The sequence below is a fragment of the Oratosquilla oratoria genome, chromosome 15 (assembly GCF_046742065.1).
Source record: "Oratosquilla oratoria isolate Oo_2021 chromosome 15, ASM4674206v1, whole genome shotgun sequence".
NCBI lineage: Eukaryota > Metazoa > Arthropoda > Malacostraca > Stomatopoda > Squillidae > Oratosquilla > Oratosquilla oratoria.
The window spans coordinates 17,532,229-17,542,228 of NC_134791.1; the positions used below are offsets into that span (position 1 = coordinate 17,532,229).

Below are 10,000 nucleotides of genomic sequence, written 5' to 3' on the forward strand. Positions count from 1 at the left end.
CTTTATCATCATCATTATTTGTTGCCTTTACGGGTTCTCGCCTAAGTGCTGGTTTCCTTCCTCAATTACAAGGAATGCGTACAAAGCAGTGTTTGGCTCTGATCAGGGAGAGCACACACGTTCAGCTCTTTCTTATTCTGGTCGTAGGACATTTGTCTTTAAAATGCACACACGTATATACATATGCAAACACACGAGCACACACGCGCGCGCGCGCATATATATATATATATATATATATATATATATATATATAGATATATATATATATATATATATATATATATATATATTTATATATATCTCTATATATATATATATATATATATATGTGTGTGTGTGTGTGTGTGTGTGTGTGTGTGTGTGTGTGTGTGTGTGTATACATATGGACAGATGATTAGAAAGCGACAGAGCGAGATGAAGAGAGAGATAGTGAGAAAGAGAGTGAGAGAGAGAGAGAGAAAGAGAGAGGATGAATAAGCCTTAATCCGGAGTATAAAGGTACTGAGGCAGAAGAAGGCGCCGAAGAAGGAGCGGAGATGATCCGGGCCGTCACCCCGGACGACGCCGTCAAGTCGGCGTGTCCGATGCCTCCTCGATCTCATTCTTTGGGCCTCCTTGCAGACCCTCCATTCAGTCTCCTTTCCGCCTCTTGGCTCGACAAGAAAGGACGTTCCCCTTCCCCTCCCCCTCCCCCCCCCCTCCGCCCAGCCTTGTTCTTTTTCCTTCCTTTTTCCTCCTTCCCAGGGACTCTGGAAAAAGGGCAACGACGGGGAGGTGCCGTTTCGTACAAAGGATTCGAGCCGTGAAGCGGACTTTTTTTTTTTTGTGTTTGTTGATGTGAGATTTATTCTTCACGACGTCTATTTACTGTATCTCTATTTTGTCTTATTTCTTTGTTTTGCTTATTCGTCTATTTTTTTCATGTTTTTATTTTCTTGTTCAGTTCATATCATTTTATCTGTTGGTTTATTTTTTTAGGGGTATTTTTTTTTAAAGCATTCGTTACTTTTTTATTAATTTATCTATTTATTCATAGACGCGCACACGCACAAGCAAATGCGCGTATACGCACACACATGCAGATTTATACGCTATCACTTTTTATTTGAAATTTACTCTCATTCTTACTCTCTTCTACTCCCTCTCACTCTCTCCTAATCTTTCTCATTCTTTCTCCCTCTCTTTCACTCTCTCACCTTCTCACTCTCACCCTCTCACTCTTTCACACTATCTCTCACTTTCTCACTAACTCGCTCTTTCTCGCTCTCTATCTCTCGCTCTTTCACACATTCTCTCTCTCTCTCTCCCTCTTTCTACATGTGTACTTCATCTTCCTGGTTAATTATAGACTTTAACTGCTCAAAAATTACAACTCTTAAAACAAATTAAATAAAGTTGGACAGTGTTAAGCTGTGCTGTGTTTTTTCAAGATTATTTCGTCTAATGACACAGTATCTGCAACGTCTCTAAAGGGGGGGGTTATCACACTGAGCTATTTTTCCTCCGACATCGCACCTCCAACCTTCATTTGAATAACTAGAATATGACTTCGCTTAGAGATATCTAGACTTCTCTAAGAACATTTCAACAGTGCGTCTAACATTTGTATAGGTTTACAATTTTTAAGTTCATCATTCAGCTTTGGTAAATATGTCGGAAAGATAATTTTGATATTTGGAGATTTGAAAATTTGAATATTGTAACCGAAGTCGTTTTTACTCTAACGAACTCTTAACGGTCGATGATGGTCAAGTCAGTAGCCCAGTGTGATAATCCATTTAAAAACTAAGAGTATATAGAAAACGGCCCTTTAACTAGTCTAGTGTACCCAGAAATGGTTCTTAGTTCATAAGGATAACTTATCACCTCTAATCTTGGCCATTAAAATTTTTACCGTCACAATCGACATTGTAATCCTTCGCATTATGTTTTAGTGTCACTCTTACGGACCAGGAAAATAATATATGGGTATTATGCTGATACAATACCCGTATATGTCATTGAGAGAAAACCAGTTAAAAAAAGAAAACAAGCAGCAAAACAGTATTGTCCAGTTATTGCATGGGGAATCCATAATTACAGATAAAGTTGTAACTTTACCGTTGGAGATAGAAAGGAAGAAGGAAAATGATAATAATAATAAAAAGAAAAGAAAGGAACCCAATATCCAACAAAACAATATTGTACAGTCACTGCATGGGGAATGCATAATCACAGATAAAGTTGTAATTCTTCTGTCACAAAAAAAAAAAAAAATGAACTCAGATATCCATCTTTACACAACATTAAAAATCAGAACTCACGTGGACCAGCTGAACAGCTGTAGAGATAGCAAGGTCCCGGCTTCGAGCAGCTTTCGGAGATGACGTAAGATTTCTCTAATCAACAGATATATATTTTCATCATTTCATCACTTCACCGTTGCTCCATCAAGGTTGCCAATTGTATGCGTGCAATCATACGTAATGAGAGTTCACAAGTAATGAAGATATAAATGTGTTGATAAATTATCCAATTTGAAGGGAAGGGTTGATGACACAGGAAGACCAAGGAAAAATACAGAAAAAAATAATTTCCACAGGAATTAATTTCTTAACTAAATCAGAAAAGAAAATGAACAAGGCCCGCATTTTGAAAAAAAAAAAAAAATATATATATATATATATATATATATATATATATACATACATATTAGACAGAAATAAAAGAAAATGGATGTATATTATGATAGATGATAATATCTTCACCGAAGACAATTATTTGTCATGCCGGAGGACAAAACCGCTATAGGCCCGCCAGAAGGCGAGGACGCATTCTCACGCACCGCCACTGCCGCTACCGCGCCGCAACCGCCGCCGCAGCCGCCACCAACGGCGACGTCGACGACCTTTCGACCTGTGACGCAGAGAGGCTATCAACAGTTCAGTTAGACGGTGAGAACGACTACTTATCGACGGTCTCAGACCTTCCTTATCTTTATCTTTGTTTCTTTCTCTCTGCTTATCCGGGCTCGTGTCCTTATGGTCGTCTTGGGACTTGACTCCCCGCCGCATTTCGTCCTTATCTCGACAGAGCGATAAGGTCATATACCGATAGAGACTGTAGTGCTTAACTGGCTCGTACGTAGAAGGCGGAGAATGAGAGAGAACGAAGGCTTATCGGCCAGGGGGTAAAGGAAGAAACTACTTGAGGACCGAAGATGAAATGTTGCTTTAAGTGTCTTATCACTTGTAGATTGAGAGGTAACAAAGATGGGAACGGGCGTGGTAGAGGGCTGCTATTTGTGTAAGTGTTATAATCTATCTGGCAGACAGGTCCACTGTGGGAAAATGAAATAGCGACATGCGGGTCCTGGTGCCGAGTCAAGATGTCGCCACAGATGGACTAAGTGTCGGCACGCTCGCTGGCACTTACGAGTACATGACGCAAGGCACATGGCACATGGCACATGGCACAAGGCACTAGGCACGTGGCACAAGGCATAAGGCACATGTAATTTGACACAAGGCACATAGCAAAAGGCATAAGGTACGTGGTACAAGACATGTCACAAGGCACATAGCAAAAGGCATAAGGTACGTGGTACAAGACATGTCACAAGGCACATAATATACGGCATATGGTGCATGACACAAGGCACATGGTATAAGGCATATGTCATATGACACAAGGCACATGAAACCAGGTATAAGGCACATGTCACATGACACAAGGCACATGGTACAAGACATGTCATAAGGCACATAATACACGGCACATGGTACATGACACAAGGCACAATACACAAAAAATAAGGCACAAGGCACATGAGACAATAAAGAACAAGGCACAAAACACAAGGAACAATGTACAAGATATAAAACACAAAGCACAACACACAAGGCACAAGACACTAGGCACAAGGCACAAGGTACAAGGTGCAATGCACATGGCACAAGGCACAATACACATGGCACAAAGCACAGGGTACAAGGTACAAGGCACACGGCACGCGACACATGACACAATTTACAGTGCACATGGCATAGGGTACAAGACACAAGACACTAGTCACAAGGCACATGACACAATGCACATGTCATAAGGTACAAGACACAAGACACAAGACACAAGACACAAGTCACATGGCACATGACAAGGCACAAGACACATGACAAATGGCACGAGGCCCAAGACATAAGACACAAAGCACAAGGCGCAAGGCACAAGGCACAAGGAACAAGGCACAAAGCACAATGCAGAACCAACAACTCACAACAATATGAGACACATCACAACACTCAATGCTCACACAATACAACACACAATGTACAACACATATTGTATAATACAGAATACATAATATTCAATGCATAACAAATAACACACAATACGATACACAATACATGACAAAACGATACACAATACAGCGCACAGTGGACAGCTCACAATACACAAAACTGATCCCAACCAGTCACAACACATTCCGCAATGAAATCGCTACACAAAATGCAACAAAATATAAAAACTAATTCATTAAAAAAACAAGCACAAAACAACTCTCACTCACGATCGCGCACACCACACGCACGCACGCACACACACACACACACACACACACACACACACACACACACACACACACACACACACACACACACACACACACACACACACACACACACACAGACATACATGTGCGAGATGAAACTTGAGGAATGGATGTCGGTTATGTCGTGACGTCATGTCGCGCGACTGGCAAACTTGGACGCGTTGGCGTCGACGTAAGATCACACCTCTGTCACGCGTGCCACGTCCAAGGCACGTGCCATACGTCACGTTGGACCTTCACGTCACGTCGGGGGTGATGCCACAAAATCTGCAATGAAGCTGTCTGCTTGCTTGCTTGCTTGCTTGTCCTGATAGTGCGTGGCATGCGCGATTGATAATGTGAGAATTTGTGTGCGTGTGGCAATGCAAGCAGAGACATGTAATTGTTATCGTGTTGTTGTGTGTTTACACGTACACCTGTGTGCGTGTGTGTGTGTGCGTGTGTATGTGCGTGTATGTGCGTGTGTGCGCGCGTGTGTGTGCGTGTGACTCACCATGACCTTGAATCAGGTGTTAGTCTCGTGATTGACAGTTATATTACCTTCCAGGGTGGGAACTCAAAAATCGTATATATATATACATATATATATATATATATATATATATATATATGTATATATATATATATATATACATATTTATTTATTGTCCAATCTACGGGTAGTACTATGACCTTACATACACATACACAACCTAACTTTACTGTGTATGTGTGTGTGTGATTCATCATGGTCTTGGATCACGTGTCAGACTCGTGATCGACAGCTACTACCCACCCGTAAGAGAGCTCAGAGCTCATATATGACCAATCTATGGGTAATACTGTGACCTTTCACGCACACACACACACAATCAACTCCCCGCCTACGAGAGTTGGAGTAACGCCTCGCAGCGCAGCGATACTGAAATTATTTCAGGCCTGGGCGGGATTCGCACCCGGACATCCGTGTGTGTTTGTATGTGTGTGCGTTTGATATGTTTGTGTATGTATGAAATGGTGTCCAGGGAACAAGACTATCGTAACTTTCATCATGTACATACCATTCATATCACCACACATACCAGTCACCAACATTACCACTCCTACGACCACCACCACCACCGCAGCCTATGCCACCACATCTGGTATGGCGACAGCCACCACTAAATCCTATTCTTTAATAGCCTTCAAATCATATCGTTATCAAATGTCAACACAAGTCCTTTCATGTCGCGTAGTCGAGTCGTGGAGTCGTGGGGTTCTTGTGAATGACATGTTTGTATCGTCTGCTTGTTACGATGGCCTAACCCAGGGGTTTGTTCTCCTGTGGGTTGAGACAAACCCCCTCCCCCTCCACCAGGGGGTCGTTGGGGGTTGGTTTGTAGATTGAGAAGGTCTTGGTAGACATAGATAACCTCAGGAGAACTTGGTACATCAGGAAATATTAGGTTATACATAGTTTTGTCGTATTTTTCTCAGCCACTCACGCATACACAGAGGCAATGACAGAAGTGCAAATTTACATAAGAACATAAGAATGAAGGAGACTGCAAGAGACCCTAAGGCCTACACTAGGCAGTTCCATGTTCATTACCACCTGTCATCCCCATCTATAAAGTTGTCTAATTTTTTCTTTAAACGTTTAACCGATAGTTTCAGTGCTCAATATAAGATTACTCTGTTCCATTCGTTGATCACTATTGGTAAACCAGTTCTTACCTATTTCCTCCTTAAATATAAATTTCACAAAAACGGTAACAATGCTGCATTCACGATGAAAAAAACGAAAATGAATGTCTACCACATTCACGATAAAAAAAAAACGAAAATAAACGTTTACCATTAGCAATGTAAAATTCCTTTCAATAATCATCTGCGGTTATATTTTTATTATCTTACGTCTCCTACTCACGCTTCAGCGTAATGATAAGTGCAGTCTTGTGACTGCAGAGATTAAGAGTAATGTTGGAGCCACGTTTAGAAGTTCAAATGTCACTGCAAATCTTCTTGTTCGTTCACTCCGGACATTTTTGTTTCTGGATCCGTTATTGTGATCCGGGATCCTCCGGACCCAGCCCCAGCGGGGTCACTATAACCTCCTCCTCCTCCTCTTCCTTCTCTTCCTCTTCCTCCTCCTCCTCCACCACCGCCACCACCACCACCATCATCACCGCCGTCATTGCTACCTATACCGTTGTTGTTTTTGTTGTCATTATTACTAAATGTATCATTACCATGATCAGTACCAGTACTAGCTCTAGTACAAGTACCACCTCTACCTCTACCTCTACCCCCACCTCCACCTCCTCCATCTCCACCACCTCCACCTCAAGTACTACCAGCAGCTTGTTAATGAATGGGATTACAGTAGAGGAATTCTCCGAAAAGTGGTGCTCGCCATGACGGCAACACCGAGCCTGGGAAGACACCTTGCTTGGTCTCCTAATGACCACAGCATTTCCGTACTCCTTGACTGCATCAGCTCCCCTTTCCCATTAAATACACGGTTCCCAAGCGAATCTCGACCTTATGGCGTCCAAGCACAGAGGCGCAAAGGGTTAATTGAGGGTTAATTATGACCTGCAAAGCATTTTAGGCTTTCTGGATGAGGGGAACAAGGGTGGAAGTAGCTTGTCCTGGACGAGAATCCGACTCATGGGAAAACACCTACACCCCCTTTTGTGTTTTTACTACCCGTGTTTGGGTTTGCTCCCCCTCCTCTCTCCCCCCACACCCCCTCCATCGCCTGTCGCTCGCTCGCTCGCCTATCTTCGCTTTGCTTCGCTACATATCGCGTTGACCAGCTTATTGACAGCTGGGCGCTCGCGCGTAAGCTGGTAGACATGAAAACACACGCGTACGTGTGAACGCACACACACACACACACACACACACACACACACACACACACACACACACACACACACACACACACACACACACACACACACACACACACACACACACTCAGACACATGCTCACACTCAAGACACGCACGTACACAAACATATGCCACATACATTCAAGTACATGAGCATGTGCACACGTATACACTCAAACATACACATGTAGTGAAAAGCATGTACACGCCCTCAAACATATGTACACACAAATCATATGTATACTTATATTCGCAAACGCACACAGACACACAGACAGACACACACACACACACACACACACACACACACACACACACACACACACACACACACACACACACGAATTCACATACACACGCACATCGGCATACGCACACGCACAACCATTGCATACGTAAGACTTGATTTGACTAAAATAAGACGGTATATAGCTTCTTAAGACGTCATTATCGGCATCGTTGTGTAAAAAGTACGCCATCTTCGATCAGTATTGTTGTCGGTAAAGCGACGTTTCTAAAATTCCAGCCAATATCTGGCGACGCTTTTTACACCATAACCTAAAATAACCAGATCTGAAATATACGGCCCTAACCTAGCCTAAATTAACATAGCCTAGCCTAGCCTAATCTAAACTAGCCTAACATAGCTTAATTTAACCTAACCTAGCCTAACTCAACCTAGCCTACCTTAGCCTAACCTAGCCTAAACTATCATAGGCTAGTCTTGTCTAGCCTAGCCTGGCTTTGTCTAGCCTAGCCTAGCCTTATCTAGCCTATTTTTGTCTTGCCTAGCTTAGCCTTGCCTAGCCTATCTTTGTCTTGCCTTGCCTAGCTTAATCTAGTTTTGCCTAGCCTAGCCTAACATAACGTAGCCTAGCCTGGCGTAACCTAACCTAGCTTAGATTTATTAAATCTATAGCACTAACTGTGCAATTGTGGAGAAGAGAAGAAAAAGGAGGAGGAGGAGGAGGAGGAGGAGGAGGAGGAGGAGGAGGAGGAGGAGGAGGAGGAGGAGGAGGAGGAGGAGGAGGAGGAGGAGGAGGAGGAGGAGAGGACACTTGGTTTATTGTGGCTGTCGTCAGGTGATTTTATTCATCTTTACGGGTGTCGTCTGCCAATTCTATTACGTTGTGTGACAGTGGGAGAGTAATCAATACACTTACGACAGTGGCACACTTCAAATATTTAATTCTGTCTAACACATGACGATTTTATTCACTGTAGCGGGGAAAGACAAATTGTGTGCGTACATGTGTACGTCTGTGCGTGTATGAAAGTGTGAGTATTTGTTCATGTGAACGAAATCATACCAATCTGCAATACAGTGTACGTACACGTACACACACGTACACGCACACGTATACGCACACGTAACACACGTATACGCATACGTACACACACGTACACGTACATACACGTACACGTACACACACCTACACCCACCCACCCACACACACACGTATATAGCACATTTTCTTACTTACCATTATCCTGGTCCCATGTCTTACCTTTGACAGAGGGTAACCTGAACATACAGCCTCCCTTCCCCCCCTCCCCCTTCCCCCCATCCTCCCCCTTTCCCCCTGACTGCTGGGGTGTCCTTTTCTTTGCCCAAGGGGGCGGCCCCGCCGGACGCGAGATGAGGAAAAACTACATCCGCCCCGTGCGGCCGATTGGTGGCGTTGGTCGAGTTGCAACGTGTGGGCTGTCCCAGAGTTGATTAACGTTCCACTATGGGTTATGGGCAACTTGTGTTGTGTTGGGTATATATATACGTAATGTAGTATTTATCAGTCCCCAGTATCAGGTACATGTTGTTAAATTAGTTTTTGTTTTCGTGTTTGGAGTTGTCACAAGTGACTGTTTTTTCACTGTATCAGTCAGGTACGAATCTTCTTTATTTGTATCAAATATATATGTTTATGAATTCATAAGGAAAATTGTGAATATCTATGTGAATATGAATATATGGAAGATACATTATATCACTTTTGGATTATTTGGTATTTAATGTATTGTTAAGGGCCCCCAAGAAGAACAACAAAGCTAAAAAAAAAAATATATCAACACATCCCTAGGCGCACGTGCAAAGAACTGCCGCCCTGTTACAGTTGCCATGAAACTACATTGTAACGGGCCTTAAAAGAGTTGCCAAACACCTCCTGACAGGCATCTAATTTCCAAAACAAAAACTAAAAACAATTTACATTTGTCTTTTGTTTTAAGTTCGAGAGGGTTTTAATATTTAACGAAAATGATTTATTATGATAACAGACGACTTTTTCTTTAATCTAAGGACAAAAAAGGAGAATTTCTAAATGCGGAGGATATTTGAATCCTTTCCCTGACGTATACGACGATGACCACCTGCTGGATTTTCCCATGGAGGAGGGAGTGGGTGAGCGGATGAGGAGGATCACGGGAGATTGAGAAGAGGATGAGGATGAGGAGGAGGAGGAGGAGGAGGAAGAGAGGAAAAATATGATAGTGAAAGTATAATGATTGAGGAACAAAAATTGGTAATAGTTGTTGTTTATGAATTTTT

The 10,000-nt window shown here is 42.7% G+C and overlaps 1 long non-coding RNA gene across 1 annotated transcript in view; it reads right to left on the reverse strand.

The window, feature by feature from the left end:
- Positions 1–10,000, reverse strand: part of LOC143033005 (uncharacterized) — a 103,423-nt gene that overhangs the window by 49,519 nt on the left and 43,904 nt on the right. The window lies entirely within an intron of this gene.